Source organism: Symphalangus syndactylus, chromosome 18 (genome assembly GCF_028878055.3).
Source record: "Symphalangus syndactylus isolate Jambi chromosome 18, NHGRI_mSymSyn1-v2.1_pri, whole genome shotgun sequence".
NCBI lineage: Eukaryota > Metazoa > Chordata > Mammalia > Primates > Hylobatidae > Symphalangus > Symphalangus syndactylus.
Window position 1 is genome coordinate 43,274,950 of NC_072440.2, and position 22,155 is coordinate 43,297,104.

The window sequence follows — 22,155 nt, forward strand, 5'->3', positions numbered from 1 at the left end:
CACTCACTGTTAGTGAATGTTCTCTCTCTCTCTCTCTCTCTCTATATATATATATATATATGAAGTTCTGTGATCCCAGAGCTATAATTGTAAACCTTTACTGCCATTTTAGGGAGACTGAGGTGCAGTTGAATTATTGCTGGCTCTGATACTGGACAAACTTGGATTCTGTTACTTACCAACCCTGATCTGGACAAGGCTGCATCAACAGTGGGGTCAAAGTGGCTCAAGGCTTAAGATTGCTCAGAAATATGGTCCTGCTCCAGGGAATCTAGGGATGCTGTATTGTCTAGACTTGTGGGACCCCCTTTAAGCCTCTTTCTTCCATCATCATAGTCATCTTCACCATCATAAGTTATCATTCTCATTATCATCATCATTATTATGATCAACTAGTTAGGCTCTTTCACTTACTTTAATGTTTGGTAGGTTCATTTATGTTGTATTTTATATATAATACGTGTGGGATTATAGTTTGTATCAATACTTCATTCCTCTTCATGGCTGAATGCTATTCCATTGCATGTATATACTACATTTTATTAATCCATTCACTCATTGATGGACAATTGAGCGGTTTCCACTTTTTGGCTACTGTGAACAGTGCTGTTATGAATATTGATGTACAGGTTTTTGTTTAAATATGTTTTCAATTCTTTTGGGCATATATCTAGGAGTGGAATTTCAGGGTCATATGGTAATTCAGTGTTCAGCATTTTGAGGAACCACCGAGCTGGTTTCCATAGTAATGCTACCATTTTACATTCAGCAGGACTTTGATGTTAAAAAAAATACTCCTGGTGGTTAGAATTTTCTCCTTCCTGACTCAGTGGAGTGGAGGAACTGCCTAGTGGATGGGAGGGACAATAAGTGGGGGGCCTGGACCTCTCTGCTGCCTCATTAATCCTTAGTTGTAGAAAGGCACTAACTGGGCTCTTTGCAAAGCACATTTTACTAAACTAGTGGGGAAGCAGGAGGGGGATGGGAGAGAGGTGGACGGAAGACTCTGAACATGACCAAGTCTAAACAAGAAGCCATTATATAGACCATTGTGTGTAGACAGTTTTGAATCCTAATCACTTTCTTCAAACAGAACCGTGGTATTCTTGTGCACTTATTTATGGTAGTAGTTGCCCACAATCTTGGTGTCTGATGTCCTATAGCAACTTGAAGGGCAGCGTGTGTCAGAACCCCCTTAGAGGAGCAGGGGCCGATCAGGTTTTCCAGGAGCACTTGCCATAGAAGCCAACAGGTTGGGCAAGGAAGTTACTGGAGTGTCTGGAAGAGCAGGACATTGAGGGAAAGCACAGGGGGTTGGAGCCAGGGAGGCTCTGCCATTAGATGGGGAGATGCAGAGTGCAAGCAGGAGATAGAGCAAGCCATTAGGAGTCGGAGGCCAGGTCTGCAATCCTATAAGGCAAAGACAATGGGTTCCGCAAGAGGCATTGACCATGGATGGGGCTGGGTGGCCAGAGCTCATTATTCTTACGGGTTGTCCCATTGGCTGTGAGGACAGTCAGGGTGGAAGAGGCAGAGTCTGGGCAGGCAAAGAACAGCCTTTCTCAGTAGGTTTCTGAGATAGCTTATTAAATGTGTGTTCAGGAGATTTTTAAACTTCACCCAGATATCTTTTAAAATATATTGATATCAAGAATATATTATAAAACCTGAACCCTGGCAAAAGCGAAGTCTCCCTCCTTTGAAATAGTCACCACAGTTCGTGTTCTGTCCTGTTTTTTTTTTTAATATATAATTTCAACTTTTATTTTAGATTCAGGGGTACAGGTGCAGATTTGTTACATGGGTATATTGTGTGATATACATGTGATGCTGAGGACTGGGGTAAAATCATCCTGTTACCCAGCCAATAGTTATTTTTCAACCCTTGCTTCCCTCTGGTATCCCCCAGTGTCTATTGTTGCCATCTTTATGTCTATGTGTACCTAATATGTAGCTCCCACTTATAAGTGAGAACATGCACTATTTGGTTTTCTGCTCCTGCATTAATTTGCTTAGAATAATGGCTTCCAGCTGCATCCATGTTGCTGCAAAGGACATGATTTCCTTCTGTTTTATTGCTGCATAGTATTCCATGGCGTATATGTACCAGTCTTCCATTGACGGACACCTAGGCTGATTCAATGTCTTTGCTATTGTGAATAATGCTGTGAAGCACATAAAAATGTGTCTTTTTGGTAGAATGATTTCTTTTCATTTGGATATGTACCAGTAATGGGATTGCTGCTGGGTCGAATGGTAGTTTTGTTTTATTTGAGAAATCTCCAAACTACTTTTCACAGTGGCTGAATTAATTTACATTCCCACCAGCAATGCCAACAATGTGTATGTGTTCCCTTTCCTCCACAGCCTTGCCAGCATCTGTTGTTTTTTTGACTTTTTTTATAATAGTCATTCTGAGTGGTGTGAGATCTCGTCGTGGTTTTGATTTGCGTTTCTCTGATAATTAGCAATGCTGAGCATCTTTTCACATTTGTTGGCTGCTTGCATGTCTTCTTTTGAGAAGTGTCTGTTCATGTCTTTTGCCCACTTTTTAACAGGGCTGTTTGTGTTTTGCTTGCATAGCTGTTTTCCATGTTGTTTTCTATATTATCTAGAACTATAATAAAAGTAACTGCCCAGCACTTTGGGAGGCTGAGGCAGGTGAATCACTTGAGGTCAGGAGTTCAAGGGTAGCCTGGCCAATATGGTGAAATCCTGTCTCTATTAAAAATACAAAAATTAGCTGAGTGTGGTGGCACACACCTGGATTCCCAGCTACTCAGGAGGCTGAGGCAGGAGAATTACTTGAACCCCCAAGGCGGAGGTTGCAGTGAGCCCAGATTGCGCCACTGTACTCCAGCCTGGGAGACAGAGTGAGACAGCGTCTCAAAAAAAAAAAAGGAACTGGGTCTAAGACAGGGTACCCAATCTGTTTCTAAGAAGATGCTACCTCTCATTTTCTGGAAACACTGTAGCAGAGAGGAAGGGACAATAATGTCCCATGGTGGGTGGGTAGATATAAAAACCCCAAGATGTTCATTTCAGGCCCAAAGTTACTACTGCTTGCTGCCCTCACCTTTCTCTGCTGGGAACACTACCAGCCCCTGTGAGATGTGGGTGATCTCATGGGTGTTTGGAAGAATCCCAGGACCAGGCTAGGGGATCATCAAAGCCGACTGGATCAGTCCTGGTAGATCAGGAAGCCTTACTGAGTAAGGCTAACGCCAGGTCTCCAAACCGCCACTGAGCATCAGGGGTCCTTCCCACAATATCTTTGTTTCTCTAGGTCAAGAAATGATTCTGTCCCTAGAAACAGAGCAATGTTTATTTAAGAGTCAACTCAGAGACCTCGTGCTGGTACAAGAGGTACTATCTCATCCTGCTCCCCTGCAGGCACTAAATGAGACAAAATTCCTTCTGGAGTTCAAGTCCAGAAGGCTGACCATGCTGTTAATGGCGGTATACTGAGTTAAGAGAAGTCGGGGAGGTGGGAAAATTGGGTCCACGACTCTGCCTGGAGGGAAGAATTGTGGTCTCCTCAGGCCTGTGGAGTAGGGGTCCGGGCTGATGATAGCGCCTCCTGGTGCAGAGTATACAAACAGCTGAAGATCTGCCTGGACCCCCTACCCCTCTCTTTTTTCCTTGTGGGAACTGTGTATAATTTGGAAAGAGCAAGGACATCCTGGCTCGCAGCTGGCCAGCTCCACCTGCGACCTGGACACCCTCACCCCTCCCTGCGGAGCCGGGCGAGTTCACAGGGCTGCCTCCGCTTCTCGCAGCGTGTCTGCTCTCCTGGCCTGGCCTCTCCAGACCTTTCCCTCCACGGGCAGCGATTTCCAGGGCTCTCAAGACTCCAAACCACGTTGTTTGGGGAGTGAAAAAGTGAAAGCACACATCGTGTCATTAGAGCAGCAGGGCCCAGCTGCTGGGTCAACACTTCCGAAAACAGCGCTTCCTGGGGAGCCGCCGGAGCATCTCAGAATCTACGGCTTGACCTCCTGCCAATTCTCATGGTGTCTATACATTTTAACACAAAAATGAGATGTTTTCACTTGAGAGCGAGAGGGAAATGAACTGTTAAGGTGCTCTGTCGCCAGAGAAGTGAAGCTGGGGGGTAAATTTTAGGAACCCCCGACCCCCCTACCGAGGGAGGATGCGGAGTCGGCTCCTGAAACGCGAGCGAAACCCCCGCGCGCTTCCCGGGGTGACGCACAGTGTCTGTGTTTCTTTTTGCTTTTGACCAAAAGTCGTAGGGAGGGGCCTCCTCAGGGGACAGTCGGGGGCGCTGTGCCAGTGGTTCCTGTCCCCCGACCAAAGTCAACTCCAGCCCCAGGCCAAGGCCGCCCCGGCCGGAAGGGACCGCTGGTGGGGGCCGTGGGGGGCGCAGCGGGCGCGCGGGGCTGGGGGCGGCGGGTCCGCCTACCCCGCCTTCCTGGCGTGGAGAGTTTCGGCCCCAGCCTCGCTGGCGTGGACTCTGCCTGAACCACGCCTGGGATGCTTTTGCCAAGGGAAACTTGGGGGGTGGGGGCGGGGCGGGCGACGATTCCCCCTACACACACCCCGCCCCTGTCCTCCTCGGCCGGCAGCCGCGCTGGGCCGGGGTCAGCTGGCCGCCTTTGTGGCCGCTTCCCAGGAAGGAAGAAGCGTTGTCTGCAGATCAGTTGATCCGCGGGCTTTCCTGTGTCGGAGAGCCGCCGTTTTCCGGGGACGGCTGCCACCCCCGTGATTCCCAGCCGGGGCTGCCGGCAGTGCGTGAGAGCCGGATAAATAGGCCATTGTGAGGCCGCTGAGATCCAGGTTTCTTATCACAGTATCCACCAGCGAGAAGCAGATTCGGCCCCTGATGGAGCTCATCCCAGCTTCTGTTTTCCTTCTCTGCACAGTTACAGCCATTTCTATTTTTTGCCGTTGTAAAGGGAATATTCAGAAAGCAATTTATTGAGTGCGACAGGGACTTAAGGGGGCGTGTTTGCAGACCGTATTCCCACCGGGGTTGGGGTTCGCAACCTTGAATTTAGCTCCATGGGCTTTGGTGTGTGAGGTTTCTACCCGCCCATCGCCCAAGACAGGCAAGTCCTTAAACACCAGCTGCAAGTATCAGGAGGGCAAGTCCGTAGGTCTCTAGATCCAGTGGTTTAGCTTTTTGGTGTTTGTTTTGTTTTGTGATAGCCTTGATCTGCTTTATGGACACTGAAAATTTGAAGGTCGAGGGAACACGAGTTAAAACAGGTCAAACGAGGGAGGTTCTGAGGAAGACTGGTGGTTTGGGAAGAGCTGATGCTGATGGTGTTGAGTGTCTGTTTTGTTTTTGTTTTTCTGCTGCAGCAGCCGCAGGGCTGTGGAGGGGTTGGGGTTTCCTGGTGTTTGACTTATTGGATAGTCATTGCTTGGCATGGCTGGGTTTATGGGCCTGTGACCTGTGCTCAGAAGCCGACGTGTGCTTAGTTGGATGCTCTACTGTGACACCATGTTGACATGCTTAATAATTTTTGAAAAGGACTCTGCATTTTGAGTTTGAACTGCGCCCGGCAAATTATGTAGCCAGGGCTGTTAGTAGGCCCTCAAATTCATTTGAATCAGCTTGAATAACGGTTTGAATAAGTTCCCATTTGAGATAAGGGCCTACGGTTAGTTGATAAGCTGCTGAAGGTGATTCTCTTAGTTTTCAGAATATCTACTGTGGCTGTGCTGACGGATTAGAGCACGTTCCACAAACTAGACCAGGCTGCTTGGCATCGTGGGCATCTGCAGGGAGCGGCACCAGCCCCCTGCCAGAACAGAAGAGTGCAGCCAGGCAAGATTAGCTTCGTTCCGCCTGCTCAGACTTCATCCTTTAGAAAGCATAGAATGTGCACCCCTCAAAGACCTAGTGATTTCCTTAATAAGATACTTATTTGTGCAGTTGTTGCTTCTCTTCTCTCTTCTTTTCCACTCTGAAATGCCTGGCTTCCAGGGTTGAAAGTGGATTCATCCTACCAAAAATATTCTACCGTTTTTGGGCACTGTGTTAATACTTCCAGCACCTGCTAGGGACTGAATGTTTTCATCCTCCCAAGATTCAGATATTGAAAATCTAACCTTCAATGTGATGGAGTTTAGAGGAGGGTCTTTGGGGAGTAATTAGGTTTAGATGATGGCATGAAGGTGGGGCTCCGTGATGGGATGAGTCTCTATAAAAAGACAAAGCGAAACTAGAGCCTTTTCTCCCTTCACCTGTATGAGGACCCAGCAAGAAGGTAGCTCTCTGCAAGCCAGGATGAAGGCCCTCATCAGGAACGGAATCTGCTGGCACCTTGCTCCTGGACTTCCCAGCCTGCAGAACTGTGAGAAATAAATGTCTGTTGTTGAAGCCATCCAGCCTACGATAATCTGTTATAGCAGCCTGAGCTGACTAAGACAACCCCTAAACGACCCTTGAGAAATTACTCTAAATCAGGGACTTTGCATTTCTCAGAGATAGGGGAAGGGAAGTTGACAATAGTTCATACTAAATAAGGAAAATGCTATCTTTTTAGAAATAGTTTGTATAAGATACAATTGTTTCGGTTTAATGCAAAAAGTATTCCCTTCAAATGAGTATTTGTTTACTTGCTTACTTGTTCACTCATTAATTTATGGCTTCACTTTTCATTTACTCAACAACATTTATATAGGACAGGTAATAGAGGAGACTTTGTGACATTACAATAAAAGAGAGAATTCCCTGCCCTGGAGAGGCTTTGGAATAGTGGAGATATAAAGAAATAAAGAATACAACGGAATGTTACACGTGCTAAAATAGATAACTATCAGGATATTTTAGGGCCACAAAAGGGTTATTTGAATCACTTCCATTTGCTCATCATTAATGAATTTCCTAGGTTATTTTTTATGAGCCTTATTATTATTATTAAGGTTTTTTTGAGACAGAGTTTCACTCTGTGGAGCTGGAATGCAGTGGTATGATCTCGGGTCACTGTGACCTCCGCCTTCTAGGTTCCAGTGATTCTCGTGCTCAGCCTCTCAAGTAGACGGGACTACAGGTGTGCACCACCATGCCCAGCTAGTTTGTGTATTTTTAGTAAAGATGGGGTTTTGTCATGTTGGCCAGGCTGGTCTCAAACTCCTAGCCTCAAGTCATCTACCCGCCTCGGCCTCCTGAAGTGCTGGGATTACACGCATGAGCCACCATGCCTGGCTGGACTATTATTAATATTATTTATAATGTTACCTATTACTTAACAGATAATATAATAATATAGTATTAATATTAATAATATTCATTAATTTTAATAATTATTAATTAAACTATTTAATTTTAATATGAACTAAAATGCTATTTATTAATATCTATTAATAGCATATATTATTGCTAATAGATAGCATTCATACAGCAATTGACATGTTCCGACACTGTGCTAAGCAGTGTACAGGCATTTTCTCAGTTTATACTCATGATAATTAGGTCCACTTAGAAACCCTATTGTATACAAGAAACTGAAACTGGGACATTAAATAAATTGCTCAAGGCCACACAGTACCTAGTGTGGAGTCAGGATTTTATCCAGCTGGTCTCTTCCAAAGTTTGCCCTCTCCATGCTATACTGTTTCCAGCAACACAGCTGCAGCACCATGTGAAATCAAGGTTTGTGCAAAGCATCAGAAAAATGCCATCTACTATTTCACATGATCATTTCCCTTTTCACAAAGTACACTAAGACTGATACCTCCAAAAGAGAGAGGTTTGTTCCCTCCTCACTAGAAGCTTCGTGTTTTTGCATCAACAGGTTGCAGATGCCAGTACCACAGATGGTACTCAGAGGATGCAAGTAAATTTCTAGAATGTGGGGTAGATGGCAGAACAGTGTTCCATGGCTTCTCAAAGGAGGAGATTTTTATGGGCATGCCAATGCTTCCAGGTAACTGGTAAATTCTATTCTGTGTGGAAGATTCTGTATCAACATGTCTACTTATTAGTAGGCAGATTTAGTCTGCCTACTAAGTCCTGCCACATCACAAGGCAGGAAGCCAGCATTTTTTTTTTTTGAGATGGAGTCTTGCTCTGTTGCCCAGGCTGGAGTGCAGTGGCACGATCTCTGCTCACTGCAACCTCCACCTCCGGGGTTCAAACGATTCTCCTGCCTCTGCCTCCCGAGTAGCTGGGACTACAGGTGCGTGCAACCACTCCTGTCTAATTTTTTGTATTTTTAGTAGAGCTGGGGTTTCACCATGTTAGCCAGGATGGTCTCTATCTCCTGACTTCGTGATCCACCCGCCTATTCCCAGGAACCGCTCTAGGCTGGTTGGCACTTGTGGCCCCAGGTAATAAAGATCACTTGAGTTTGAGCTTTTGGAGAATTTTCCTGAGTCTTAACACACTTACACACAAAGTTGCAATAAGAAGAGGATGGCAGAGGGCGGGTAGGGGGGCAGGACAAAGCTCTTCAAGTAGCCGGGGATAAGGTCACAGAATATCAGAGTGAGTGCCAGAAATAGAATTCAGGTCTTCTCATGTGTGCTGTAGCACGTTCCCTTCTGCAAGGAGCAACCTCCCTGGAACCTGAAACAGAGTTGGCTTAGAGCAGAAGCAAAGCAAAACTGGCATTTTTCTTAAGGGAGATTTTTTTTTTCCCTTTTTTCTGTTTTGGAATCTAAAGACAGATAGATTCCTTGGCTGGGTGCTAAATGCTTTCATTAGGGAGAGGCCCTATGTGGCTAAATTCAGTTCCTTCCACCTTGAGATAGCCCCTTTGCTCTGACCTTGTCCTGAATATTTAGCAAAGCTGTGAAATGGAAAGCTAGTCTGGAAAAGACCAAGCAAAGAGAGAACAGAAAGAAAAGACTCATTCAGGGTGGCATTGTGGGGCAAAAGGTGTCCGATTACCAGGCTTTCTATTGCTGCTTGGGCTGTAGCACACGGAAGAGAGACCTAGGCTGGCCTTCCAAAAAATCATCTTATTATTTGAGTAGAAAACACAAACAGTCACACCACTGGAATCTGATAAGGGTTTTCATACTATATGGCTAGTGCATATTAACCCTAGTTGTAGATAAAAGATGACAGATTTAGAGAGCTCAGAAACAAGGTAACATGTAAATAAAACCTCTACTTGTATAACTTTTTGGAAACAATGTGGCAGCTTTCTGCTATCTGGCCTGGAATCACTGGGTCACCAAGGAAACTGTTTAGATGGATGTCTTTGCTCCTTTATTCATTCATTGTCAGTCAGTGAAAAACTGTGGTACTTACTCTGTGCTGCGGACAAATAAGATATAAGCTCATCTGTCCTCGGGGAGCTTATGATATTGAAGGAAGATCAAAAGGAAAAAGTACATGAACTTGAGACTCAGACATGGCGGGGCGGTATGAGGGACTGATCGGGCTGGGACCATAGGCAGCTGTCTGCCTGGGTTGCTTTGCTTTGGGGGAAAAGAGCTAGTGAAGGGGAGGTTTGGGCTTAGCACTCCGATGGAGCTCAGGGTGAGGGAGGGACAAAGAGGTCAAACTGGTGCAGGCTGGCAGAATATGCCACCCCAAAATATGCCACTTTGACATAGGGATTACATCAAATGAAAGGCACTTGCAAAACAGCAGAGGCAAGATGAGCATTCTAATCTTCCCCTTTTCTTCCTGAAAACAGGAGATAAAAACTCCCATGAAAAAGATTCCCTCCCTGTGCCAGGAGAAAAGAAACATTCTTTTATGGGGAGTCATAGCCAAGAGAATTTTGTACAAACAAACCTTGTTAAGATAATTCATATCTTCCTTTAGCTTCTACACATAATTAAGTTACTTTTCCACGATTGCCTCCCTTTGTTTGACCTAATACATGTAGGTTTTGCTATTTCTTTGGGTCTTTATTTTCTTTTTCTTTTTTTTTTATTATACTTGAAGTTTTAGGGTACATGTGCACTACGTGCACGTTTGTTACATATTTATACATGTGCCATGTTGATGTGCTGCACCCAGTAACTCGTCATTTAGCATTAGGTATATCTCCAAATGCTATCCCTCCCCGCTGCCCCCACCCCACAACAGGTCCCCGTGTACGATGTTCCCCTTCCTGTGTCCATGTGTTCTCATTGTTCAATTCCCACCTATGAGTGAGAACATGCGGTGTTTGGTTTTTTGTCCTTGAGATAGTTTGCTGAGAATGATGGTTTCCAGCTTCAAAGACTTGGAACCAACCCAAATGTCCAACAATGATAGACTGGATTAAGAAAATGTGGCACATACACACCATGGAATACTATGCAGCCATAAAAATGACGAATTCATGTCCTTTGTAGGGACATGGATGAAGCTGGGTCTTTATTTTCTTATGAGGGCTCTTGTATCATGCAAAACTGAGGGTAAATTTGCATGCTTTTGTCCTGTTCATCTGTCTGCTGTCAATTTAATTAACAGGCCTAGCTTGGACCCTAAGTGGGTGGAGGTAAAGCTTTGCCTCACCTCCATGGCAGCTGTTCTCAAGGCTCTCCCCAAGGGTTCGGGATGCATCCTATGGAGAGAGGGCTCTCCAGCTTCCAGGAGTGTGGATGGGATTCCTCTGCATTTCTGCTTAGGTCATGGGAGACATTGACTCAGTGAGAGCTGCCCCTGGATCACTAGGGTCACAGCCTGGGAAGGCCCTCACCTCGCTGTTATCCCCTGGGTGATGGCCCTCATGGCATGGGCCTCAGCATTGTTTGGGGGACTATGTCCAGAAAAGCCCACCTTTTCTAGAAGAGTGAGCCCATGGGAGATACATCTACAACTCCGTGGGCTTGAAGTTGAGAGTGGTGAAAGATGTGTGTTTGATGGGTGGGCAACTTTTGGCACCATTATGGGCTAGAAATCTACCACCATGAGACACCCGGACATTACACAGTTTACCTAATGAGCCCAGTGATGTACGAGAGTCTTGAAAGTTGCCAATAGAAAAATTCTAATTTGAGAAAATTATAATGTGTGATATCTAGATGAGTTGTCATTTTGTTTACCAGTGATTGCTGAATGATTGACTTCTCTGCCTTGACTAGATGCTGAATCGCTCCCTTAACTGAACTCAACACAGACATACTCCCCTCCCACCCCATCACCCCTGTGCTTGGGCCTCAATTAAGTTGTGTTTGTATAAAAATTTAAAAATTGTATCACAGTGTTCCATGGTCAAGCATATTTGACCATGGAACGCTATTATTATGAAGCATCTACTAACATCACACTGACCACTGATGTTCAGTAGACACCATTTGAAAGTCTTAGCCTAGTATTTTACGTTATACCTAAACTATGACCAGGGAAAGGAGCGTGTACTGTTTTTATGTACCAGAACCTCTGCTGAATAGAATACAAAATAGGTACTTATAAGTAACTTATTGAAGGATTAACTCTGAGAGTAATTAACTAGTACAACTTAAAACCCCTTTACTTGGACAATGTCCTATATTCATTCAGAAAATTATCATTTTAGTAGATGAAATTTAAGAGATACTTTCATTACATAAGAACCTGTCCTATGGGAGTAAAGAAAATGGTACAATCAAGTGTCCTAGGTTCAATTATTAGTTTTCTACCACACTCTGAGTCTATGAGTAGGAGGAAGGTGACAAGAGCATGAACACGCACGTGCACACACACACACACACACACACCAGTGAGTGTGTTGTTCATTGTGATTCTCCATCTTCAAAACTTACCTTAATAATGGCTGCCCTTGCATTACTCATAATAGCCAAAAGGTAGAAGCAACCAAAGTGTCTGTCACTGGGTAGATGAATAAACAAAATGTGGTATATACATACGATAGACTATTACTCAGCCTTAAAAAGGAAGGAAATTCTGACACATCGTACAGCATGGATGGACCTCGAGGACATTGTGGTAATAAGCCAATTATAAAAAGACAGCTACCATACAATCTTGCTTACATAAGGTACCTAGAGTAGTCAAATTCTTAGAGACAGAAAGTAGAATTGTGGTTTCCAGGTGCTGGGGGAAGAAAGAATTGTTTAATGGATAAAGAGTTTCAGTTTTTGTAGATGAAAAAGTCTTAGAGATTGTTGCTCAGAAATGTGACTACACATAACACTACTGAACGATACACTTAAAAATGGTTTAGATGGCAAATTATATTATGTAAGTTTTACCACAATTTAAAAACAAAATAAGAAATAACATTGCTCGATAATGACCAATGTACTGAAAATCAAGCTTAAGGCAAAATAACATTATTTTCACTCCAAAGAAATATTTATGATCTTTATGTGGGAAGTGTAAATCTAGATTTTATTCCTGTTCTTGACTGTTAACTAATTATTCTGAGTTTACGGAAAGAGTCCTGGAGATTGGTTGCACAACCATGCCATGTACTCTATACTACTGAATTGCACACTTACACCTGATGAAGATGGGAAATTTTATGTGTATTTTACCACAATTAAAAGGAAAAAAAAAAGACCTGCAGGCTCAGAAGTTTTACAATTTCTAAAGAGTCAGAGAGAGAAAAAGACGCCTAAATATATTTCACTTAAAATTTCCTCAATATTTATTATTTGGAATAAGTAGTGTAGTAATATTTTTAAAATTGCTGTCCTAATACATATCATATTCTTTGAGTTTCTTCTTTTTCTTTTCTTTTTTTTTTTTTTGAGACAGAGTCTCAATCTGTTGCCCAGGCTGGAGTGCAATGGTGCAATCTAAGCTCACTACAACCTCCACCTCCTGGGTTCAAGCAATTCTCCTGCCTCAGCCTCCCAAGTAGCTGGGATTACAGGAATGCGCCAAAATGCCCAGCTAGTTTTTTTTTTTTTTTTTTTTTTTTGAGATAGAGTCTTGCTCTGTCGCCCAGGTTGGAATGCAGTGGCGCAATCTCGACTCACTGCAAGCTCCGCCTCCCAGGTTCACACCATTCTCGCGCCTCAGCCTCCCTAGTAGCTATGACTACAGGTGCCCACCATCACACCCGGCTAATTTTGTTTTTGTATTTTTAGTAGAGACCGGGTTTCACCGTGTTAGCCAGGATGGTCTTGATCTCCTGACCTCGTGATCCGCCCTCCCCGGCCTCCCAAAGTGCTGGGATTACAGATGTGAGCCACCACGCCTGGCCTAATTTTTGTATTTTTAGTAGAGATGGGGTTTCACCATGTTGGCCAGGCTGGTCTCGAACTCCTGACCTCAAGTGATCCGTCCCCCTCGGCCTCTCAAAGTGCTGGGATTACAGGCATAAGCCACTGCGCCCAGCCTCTTTGAGTTTCTTCTAAGCTCTGGAGATAGCAATGTGTAATCTACATTGTTTCTACATGCACTTTAGGAAGCCAAGCATACTCCCCTGACCCTGGCCTGTATTACATGATAAATCATATGTGCAGCTTCCATATTTTTCTTGGAAGGTTAACAGTGCTTTGTTTTCCTCCACCACCGTGGTAGGGGCTGCTGGTGCTCACAACACCCAAGGTCCCCTATTCTTGGGATCCCAATAGATTACACCTCAATCCCTGTGCACCTGGGTGGGCTGTAAGACTAGTTTCCATCAGAGTAGATGTGCCTCACCTGAGAGCAGTGGTGCCTTTTCCATGTGTGCTGTTTGCTCTTACACTGGCCAAATGGAGATTTCAAAAACTCAGAAGAGGATAGAGCCATAAGAAGGAATGAGCCTGGATTCCCAAATGACTGCATGGAATAGAACTTTGCAGTAGCCCTGTATGGGAATGTGACCAGAATGAAAAATAAACTTTGCTGTGTTAAGCCACTGGAATTTGGGACTTGTTAAGCAGTTAGCCTGCTCTAACACAACCACCAAGGTATTACAGAGACAGGATGTGTATTGATGTACCTGTGAGCTAAGGAAAGGTCAGATAGGCAAGGAGCATGGAAATTACATGTTTCATGATTCCCAGGTGTAAGCGTTTTATGTTGCTCATTAATCATGTGGCAAATATGTTTAAATAAACATAGACAGGCAATTCCTGTTCAACAAATATCTCAAGGGTAAAGGGTTTTGTTGAGGCTTGGACCGGAATGTTAATGCCTCCTTTGGGCCCAGCACAGCAGATACAGGAGAAATCAAAGTGAAAGACTTCTCAGGGGAAGATAAAACTGAAGCTCAAGTGGGGAGACTCAGGAGCTCCCAGTACAAGGGTTGCTTTCAGAGTTCTAATACCCCAAGTCTTAAGAGATTTGAGACCTTTCTTTAAAAGCAAGGATCTATGCTGGCACCAAAGAAAATGTAAGGTGGCTCACGCCTATAATCCCAGCACTTTGCGAGGCCGAGGTGAGCGGACCACGAGGTCAGGAGTTCAAGACCAGCCTGGCCAATATGGTGAAACCCCGGCTGTACTAAAAATACAAAAATTAGCCAGGCGTGGTGGTGTGTGCCTGTAGTCCCAGCTACTCAGAAGGCTGAGGCAGAAGAATTGCTTGAACCTGGGAGGTGGAGGTTGCAGTGAGCTGAGATCATGCCACTGCACTCCAACCTGAGCAACAGAGGGGGACTCCATCTCAAAAATAAAATAAAATAAAATGTAAGACACCCTGACTCTGAGAAGTTCTCCTAATATTATCCATCAAGTCCCGACCCTCATCCCATCCCAGCCTTGGTTCTCACCAACAATTTCTGTGTAAGAGACTGGAGCTACGGACTGGCTCCCTGAACTTAGCAGTGCACAACAAACTTTTGGCCCTGGTTGACTTTGAGGGAAGCCCTTGTTCTTGGCCCCCATATGGACCTTTGGCCAATGGAACTATCAACCAGTTTGTACTTTCTTGTATAGAATGACCTCTCAGCTTCATACCTATGGTTCTTTTTCAGCTCTGAAACTCTTGTGATCCTTTGTTTGGAGGTTAATAGACTGCATTTTTATGACCCTTCAATGAGTTTGTATTCACTAGAAACGAAATCCTTATCATGCCCTCCAAGCCTCTGTGTGACCTGGCACTGCCCCTCTATGACATCCTGGGCTGCTTCTCACCTTTCCTTATCACAGCCACCCTGGGTGTCAGTTTCTGAAAGATGCTACCTCTTTCTGAGGGCCTTTCAGTGGCTGGTTCCTATTCTTGGAAATGCTCTTCTCTCAGCTCTCACCATGCTTAGCTCTTTGTCCTCCTGAAATCTCATCACAAAAGCCATCTCCACAGGGAAGCTTTCTCTGACACAGCCCTCTAACACAGGTCTCTGTATTGGTCACTTTGTGCGTCCTCACCGCCCACTCAGCCCACCTCTTGGCCAGCCATCGTAGCACCAAACTTTGTCTGGGTGACAGCACCTGACAGCTCCTGGCCTCAGCTGTACCTGGCTTCTTTCAGTTTCTGGCCCAGAATTTCTCTGGTATTGCGGTGGGAGCTTTGCACGCACAGCCTAGGAATGGGAGGAAATGAACAACCCATGACCACTGGGAGGTGGTGGACCCGTGTTTATCTCTTCCTTCTATGGGTTGGACAGTTCTGAGGTGCATTCTCCTCTACTGTTTGGTGTCCCGGCAGAATTGTTCCCATGGCCCACAGCAGTGACCAACTTGAGAATGCACCCTAGTTTCAGCTTTTCCTCTTTCTTTTTTTTTCCCCAGTCCCCACTTCTGTTTCCTGTGATCACTTCCCGAAAGAAACCACCTACATGCAATTCTTTGCCAAGCTTTCCACAGAGAACTTATGCTAAGAGAGTCCTCCTCCCTTATTTAATATATCAGAATCTTTGTCTTTCTCATAGCACTTACTACAGCTTACATTAATTTTATTTTTTTCTATGGTTATATATTTTTTTCTGTCTAGATTAGAATGTAAATGCCAGACGGCAGGAACCTAGTCAGTTTTCAACTGTATCTTCAGCTCCTCATGTGTAGTTCCTGGCATAGACACACCATCACTAAACATATACAAAACGAACGAATAATCTCAAAAATTCTTGTGTCTTATTTTTTTTAATTACCCTTGTGTTCTAGGTATTGAGAGGCAATGTAACATACTTGTTAATAGCCTACATTTTGGAGTTAGACACTCCTGACTCTGCCACCTAAGTAGCTCAGTAGCCTTGAGCCAGTTACCAACCATGCTGAACACCAATTTCCCCAACTGTAAAGTGGGATTCATAATAGTACCTAGTCCATGGGATTTTTATGATACTGAAATAAAATATATAGAAAGCATTCAGAACAGTATCTGGCACACAGAAACCACCTAATATACTTTGCTTTTAAAATACTCATTTAGCTAAAATTTGAAATTGCACAAATGTAATCTCCACTTTAGACCTTCCAAATTTCTTGGTCCTTTACCTACATTTCCCAAGTGTGCTTGAGGTCAATAATATCAGCCTAATGACTTGTAGCTGGGAATCAAATGATTTGGATGTGCAATGCTCTTTAAACATTCCACGTGTCTTTGGTTTCCCCTATGAAGTGCTTTGGGAACATACTTAATAAAAAACAGACAAAGACCAATGCTGATGTGAAACATGTTCATTTCCTCCATTTCTTGTCTTTTGAGGGATCTTCTTCCATGTGATTACATTTTTAAGTTGTAAGCTAGAACCACAACCAGATAATAATCGTGATCATACACTCGTGGTGTTTTCTGAAGCTATAATAATAATTTAAGCAATGATCAAATACTACATTAAGTAATGCTGCTGGAGTGAGTGTTGGGAATGGGTGCTTTTACCAACATAATGTTGTATCTCGGACTTTGTACACTCCTGCCCTCTCCCAACCAGCTCAATCAGGAGCAAGGTCTCTATTTTCTAGACAGAAGGAACTCATGCCCCGTCAATATTGACTTTCTATAGGTCCCTCTGATGAGAGAATTTGTGCCTACTTAGAGGCTGAAGAATGTTAGTACCTTGGTTCCAGGAGTTTCTCTTCTATAGAGTCACCTCAAAGAAAGAGCAAAACCCAGAGAGCTTACCTCTGCCTTGGTTCACAAGCCTACTCTCAGGTGACTTTTAGAAATGCATATTAAATCCATTCAACCCTTGAGAGAGAGAAAACATAAAAGTTGGGTTCTGGAGTGCTTAAAGGTTCAACACAAGACAAAGACACTGTGTGTCAGCATGTGGGAGGCAGAGATGTTGACTCCTGGATGTTATTCTTGGGCTGCGGAAGGGAGACAGTGCTGGAATTCTTCTTCTGTCATTGTTAATTGAGCCTCTCTGCTTGCAAAGAGAATCTCACCCCACTCCTCTCCTGACTTCCCTCTTCACTTTCCCTTCTGACTAACCCTTACCTGCATTAGAGCCAAGACAGCTGGCCAGGACCTGTGGCCAGGGTTGGGTAGGGAAAGTGGCTGTGTGGCGTGACTCTAGGAAATAGGGTGATGAAGAGGGAGGGATTGTAAGTCTTAGGAGTTTCCCCTCAATGTCGTGTTGCAGTGCACTGTGACAAATTAAGAACACTGAATGACGGAAGCCGTGAAGTGTTGTGCAGAGTTGAAGACAGGAGAGCTGACTTTTAGCCGTAACCTTGCCGCCAAATAGCTCCATGAGCTTCTCCTCTTTGAGCCTTTGTTTCCTGGAGATTGGACAAGCAGTTTTCTAAGGTTTTTCTCTTGACATTCAATTTAGGCAATTGACGATGCTACGTAAGCCAATTTTTAGCTCCTCACTTCATATCGCCTGGTTTTACCCACATCCCGCTATCAAATGGTTCCTGGCCCCATAAAAATAATCAAGAAAGCTCATGTTGGTGGCTTTTGCCATAGTAGTCTGATTTTTGATGCCATTATTTTTCATGCATATAAAACTAATATTTTAAGTCTTCTGTGCTTTGTTCTGTTCTTTTGGTCTGGAAGAACGTGCTTCAGAGTTGCACTTAGCCTGGAACATGGCCTGACCTCTATGGTATGAATAAGTGAGCTCCATGAAGACAATAAGATCTCCTGAAATTATACAGGTATGAGCATACATAGACATATATGTGTGTCTATGTATGTGTAGATATATGTGTGTAATATTATATTTAAATAATCTACTGTTTCAAAAGTTCTCTTAAGCTACTCCATGTGATTTTATGATAATTTTGTTTGGTTATATTCTATTTATCTTCATTGCTTTCTGGCTTCATTGCCGTTCTGTCCATATTGCTGCTCAAAGCAGAATTTTAAGAACACCTCAAGGTGTTTTTAAATTAAGCCAGTAAACAGCTTTAGCCAACACCTCCAGCATGGCACAGTGACAAAAGCCAACACAAACAGGGAGTGGGAGGTTTGCTGACAGCTCTGTGCACGGAGACCTCAGGACTGGTTTGGTGAGGCAGGCTCAAGCAGTGACTCGTGGGGGAGCCAAAGAAGACTCAATCGTGTTGTCTCTTGTATCAGCTCCCTCCACAAGGAACGGAAATCTACAAGAGGCTGAGTCCTCCTTTAATCAAAGCAAGAGAAGAAGCACTCAGGACGGGGTGGGATGCGGGGTCCTCAGACGCTGACTCAGCCCCTCCTGTATAAGGTCTCACTGCTGCAGCAGGGCTGGGTCCACATACCTCCTTCTGTGTTTGCTGTCCCAGAGCCGTACTTAGAACTCCAACATTACCCTGTGTGTTCATGGTGATGACGAGATTCCCAAGCACAGTGACTTAAATAAGAGAACTGTACTTCCTTCTATGTAAGCTCAGGTGTACTGTCCAGGGGTGGCTGGTACCCTATGTTGTTGGGGATCCTGCTCATGTAAAGTACCTAGCACCAACAAATGCTCTTCAGTTATCATAAGCCTTAAAAACCTAGGAGCGTTTGTGGGAAAACAAAGGAAAGAGAGAAGATAAAAGCGTGCGTTGCAGAGGGCATTGCCAATGTGCTGTAACACATATGCTAAGGCTCCATAGAGCCTGTGAGCCTGGGCAGGTGACTTAACCTCTCTGTGCCACATCTGTAAAATGGTGATAACAAGACCTATCTTGTAGGCTTGTTGTGAGCATCTCACACGTTAACACATGCAAAGTGCTTACAGCAGTGCCCGGACCACATTCAGAACCTCATAGCAGGCCCTGTTGGTGCCCTACCAGTACCTGTGGCTACTTCCCATTTTGTGCACTCCAGATGGCCTTGTACTGTAAGAGTTTGTGAGTCTGTTTCTAGGGTCCCCCTGGCCTCCTGAGAGTGTGCTCTGCATGCAGGCCTGGCCATAAGGGCCGAAAAGGCAATAGACAGCAAGCAGCCCTCAACCAGGATGGGATTTGGTGTGTAAATACCTTGGCTTTCTCATCCCTTGGGTGAGACAACTCATCAGCACGTTCCGAATCGCCACACAGAGGTCTCCAGGGTGACTGACCCCCAAGTGTCCGCATTCATAACCTGCCCGTCATATCCTGTCTTGCTTCCCTTTCGTCCTTGGTTCATTTCTGCACTCTCCTGGCCTTACTGGGATTACTCCCCAAATTAACTCCGTGTATTCAGGACCAACTTCTGGGAAACCCAAACAAAGGCACTCTTCTCCTTACTACACACTCCTTTCCAGCCATATTGGCCTTAGTATGCGTTCTGAATGATCCTGCCAGAACCTCTTTCTCCCCTGTTCATGCACCTCCTCCTCCTGATATTCCTCTTCTCACTTTTGCAATCACATATGCACCGGGATGAATCAGATGCAGACTTCTATGCCCTTCATAACCAATCTTCCAAGCATACATGCACACTGATACATACGGAGAAACCCATGGAATCCAGGCCCAAAGGAAATGGAATGTGTAGCAAAGAATATACATTGTCTCTGGGCTTGCTCTCTCGCCTAACTTCCTTCAGGCTTGTTCTGATTTCCCCTGGGGCCTGCACATATGGTGTATTGCTTAGATTTGTGCCTGGGTTCGGACTGCACATTAAATCAGAGACCTGGGGTAGAATCAAGTCCAAAGCTCCATATCCTGTTGTGATGGATAAGCGTTCTCTTTCCATTTCCTCCCCTGGGCAGGGAGAGGATGGAAGTGTTTTGCATGAAGACAGGAAATATCTTCACTACGGCTTTGTGAGCTAGATGGAATTATCCTGAAAGAGCAGGTCCACTGGGTGAGGAGAGATGTGTGGGCTGAGTTTTCAACTGAATGATTAAACAATAGCGCTTGCTGTGGCCACACCCTGCTATTTTACACAATGGAAAAAAACAACTTGACAAAATAAAATCCATGTTGTTGTCTTTAAAATGTGCTATCATTTCCTCGTTATAGCTATGCAAGTTTCAGTACCAAGAAGCAGATAGTTCTTCCTTTGCCAACATGGAAAACATATTGCAAACATACTGGGCTTCCAATATGTTTGAATTTCAATCATGACCCTTTAGTCAGTTTAGTTAAATAGATGCAGTCCCCACAAGGGCAAGGTTCAGATTTCATTCACCATGGTCTATGAACTGTCAGTACCTGCATGAAGCACAGACTTCGCTGCTAGCTCTTCAGGACACACATCACTTTTGTAAATATGAGCACTATGATCAGTCAGTGACCAATCACATCACTTCTTTCAAAGTCTGCCAGTGATGGTCACCACGCCCTGTTATTGATGCACACACAGGCAGCAAAGCATGTCACTGTGCTTCCTTGTCTTCCAGTGATGACCCATGTGACATCTTACACAAATGGACAATCAATGGAGGGAAGTGGCAGCAAAAATGAAAGTGAAGCAAAGAAATGAAAAATGAGAACGCAGGGAGTGAGATTCAAATCCAACATAAATGGAGGTGAGAAGATAGAGCTGAAATTGGGGTGTCAACACTCAGGCATCCTAGACTCTACATAGGCAGCCAGAGGAACTTGGCGAAGGTGACCTTATCGACATAAATGAGGAAAGTGAGGACAAGGAGCAAGATGTCCCAGAGGAAGTGACGCCAGCCAAAAAAAAAAATAAATAAATTTTAAAAATCACATTAAAGGAACTCTCAGAGTTATTTCATGAATTAAAAGTGAAAAAGATTAAATGTTGGGTGCTCACTCAAATTTAGAAAGGAGAGTAACAGTTTACCAGGGTATGGAAAATATGTTTTTCTGTACTGTAAGTTGTATGACAAAAAGATAACACTGTGTATTATTTATATTTTTTATTTTCTGTATGTTATGATGTTTTAATATCTTAAAAACCTGTCTGACTGCCCCTCCCAGGGCTGGCCAATCCTTAGAGACAGCAAAGGGCTCGGCTGGGAGTGTGCCTTTGATGCACAAACTGCCCAATCCAGAGCCATCTCTGCTCTATGTGGCCCCGGCACCTCAGGAGGCAACATTCTTCCTCTGCCTTAGTCAACCAAAGGCCAGGAACCGGGCGACTAAAGACCACCCCTATAGTTAAGTGCCTGCTGAAATGACTCGAACTAGCCACTCCTAAACTGCCCTTGCCCTGCCGGGAAACCCCAATAAAGGCTGTAGCCTTGGCTTTCCCTGTACCCCTGCTTTCTGCCTCCTGACCACCCTGAGGCTACCCCACGTGGCCCTGCCTGGTGTGCTTTGTCTCCTGTCTCTAGGACCTGTGAGTATTGTTTTCCTGAGCTTCTCCTCTGTCTCCTCTTGTGGCTGCACTTGACTGAGCATTTCAGGAAAGAATACAGAATGCACTGCTCAAACTACTCTTGGTAAGTTTTTTACAAAGAAATAACACAGTTCTCAACATTTCTAATCTATAAAATTACAGTGTGCTAAATAAATATTTGTTTTACCATTTTTTTCATTTCCTTATACATTTATAACCATAGTGAGAGAGTTTTTAATGTTTTGACAAATATTTCTAAAGGTTATGGGACCATTGTGATTATTTCTTTGTGAGGTTTCTGCATGGTCTTTTGGTGTTTGTTTTTTGTTGTTGTTGTTGTTGTTGTTGTTGTTTGACAAGGTCTCACTCTGTTGCTCAGGCTGGAGTGCAGTGGTGCCATCACAGCTCACTGCAGCCTTGACATGTTGGGCTCAAGCAATCCTCCCACCTCGGCCTCCTGAGTAGCTAGGACTACAGGTGAATGCCACCATGCCCAATTAATTTTTGTATTTTTTGTAGAGATGGGCTTTCACCATCTTGCTCAGGCTGGTCTCGAACTCCTGGACTCAAGTGATGAGTTGCCCTCCTGGGCCTCCCCAAATGCTGGGATTACAGGTGTGAGCCATCATACCCAGCCTGCAAGGTCGTTCTTACAATCCTGCACTAAGGTGCAAAGCAAAGACTGTCTGTACTTGAGCTTTTATCTTATTTATTAGGATAGTGAGACCTGTGGGCTCTGGAGCCTCAGTGCCTGAGTTCAGATCCTG

The 22,155-nt window shown here is 44.3% G+C and overlaps 1 long non-coding RNA gene across 2 annotated transcripts; it reads left to right on the forward strand.

Annotated features, from left to right (window-relative positions):
* The first annotated feature begins 3,851 nt into the window (after positions 1-3,851).
* On the forward strand, positions 3,852-21,477 carry LOC134733622 (uncharacterized). 2 transcript variants are annotated; one of them, XR_010117276.1, is made up of 4 exons: positions 3,852-4,013; positions 17,741-17,841; positions 20,481-20,609; positions 21,384-21,477. It is a non-coding gene; the product is annotated as an uncharacterized lncRNA (long non-coding RNA). The 2 variants fall into 2 exon arrangements; XR_010117277.1 differs by lacking the exon at positions 3,852-4,013 and adding an exon at positions 4,300-4,365.
* Positions 21,478-22,155: the final 678 nt, after the last annotated feature.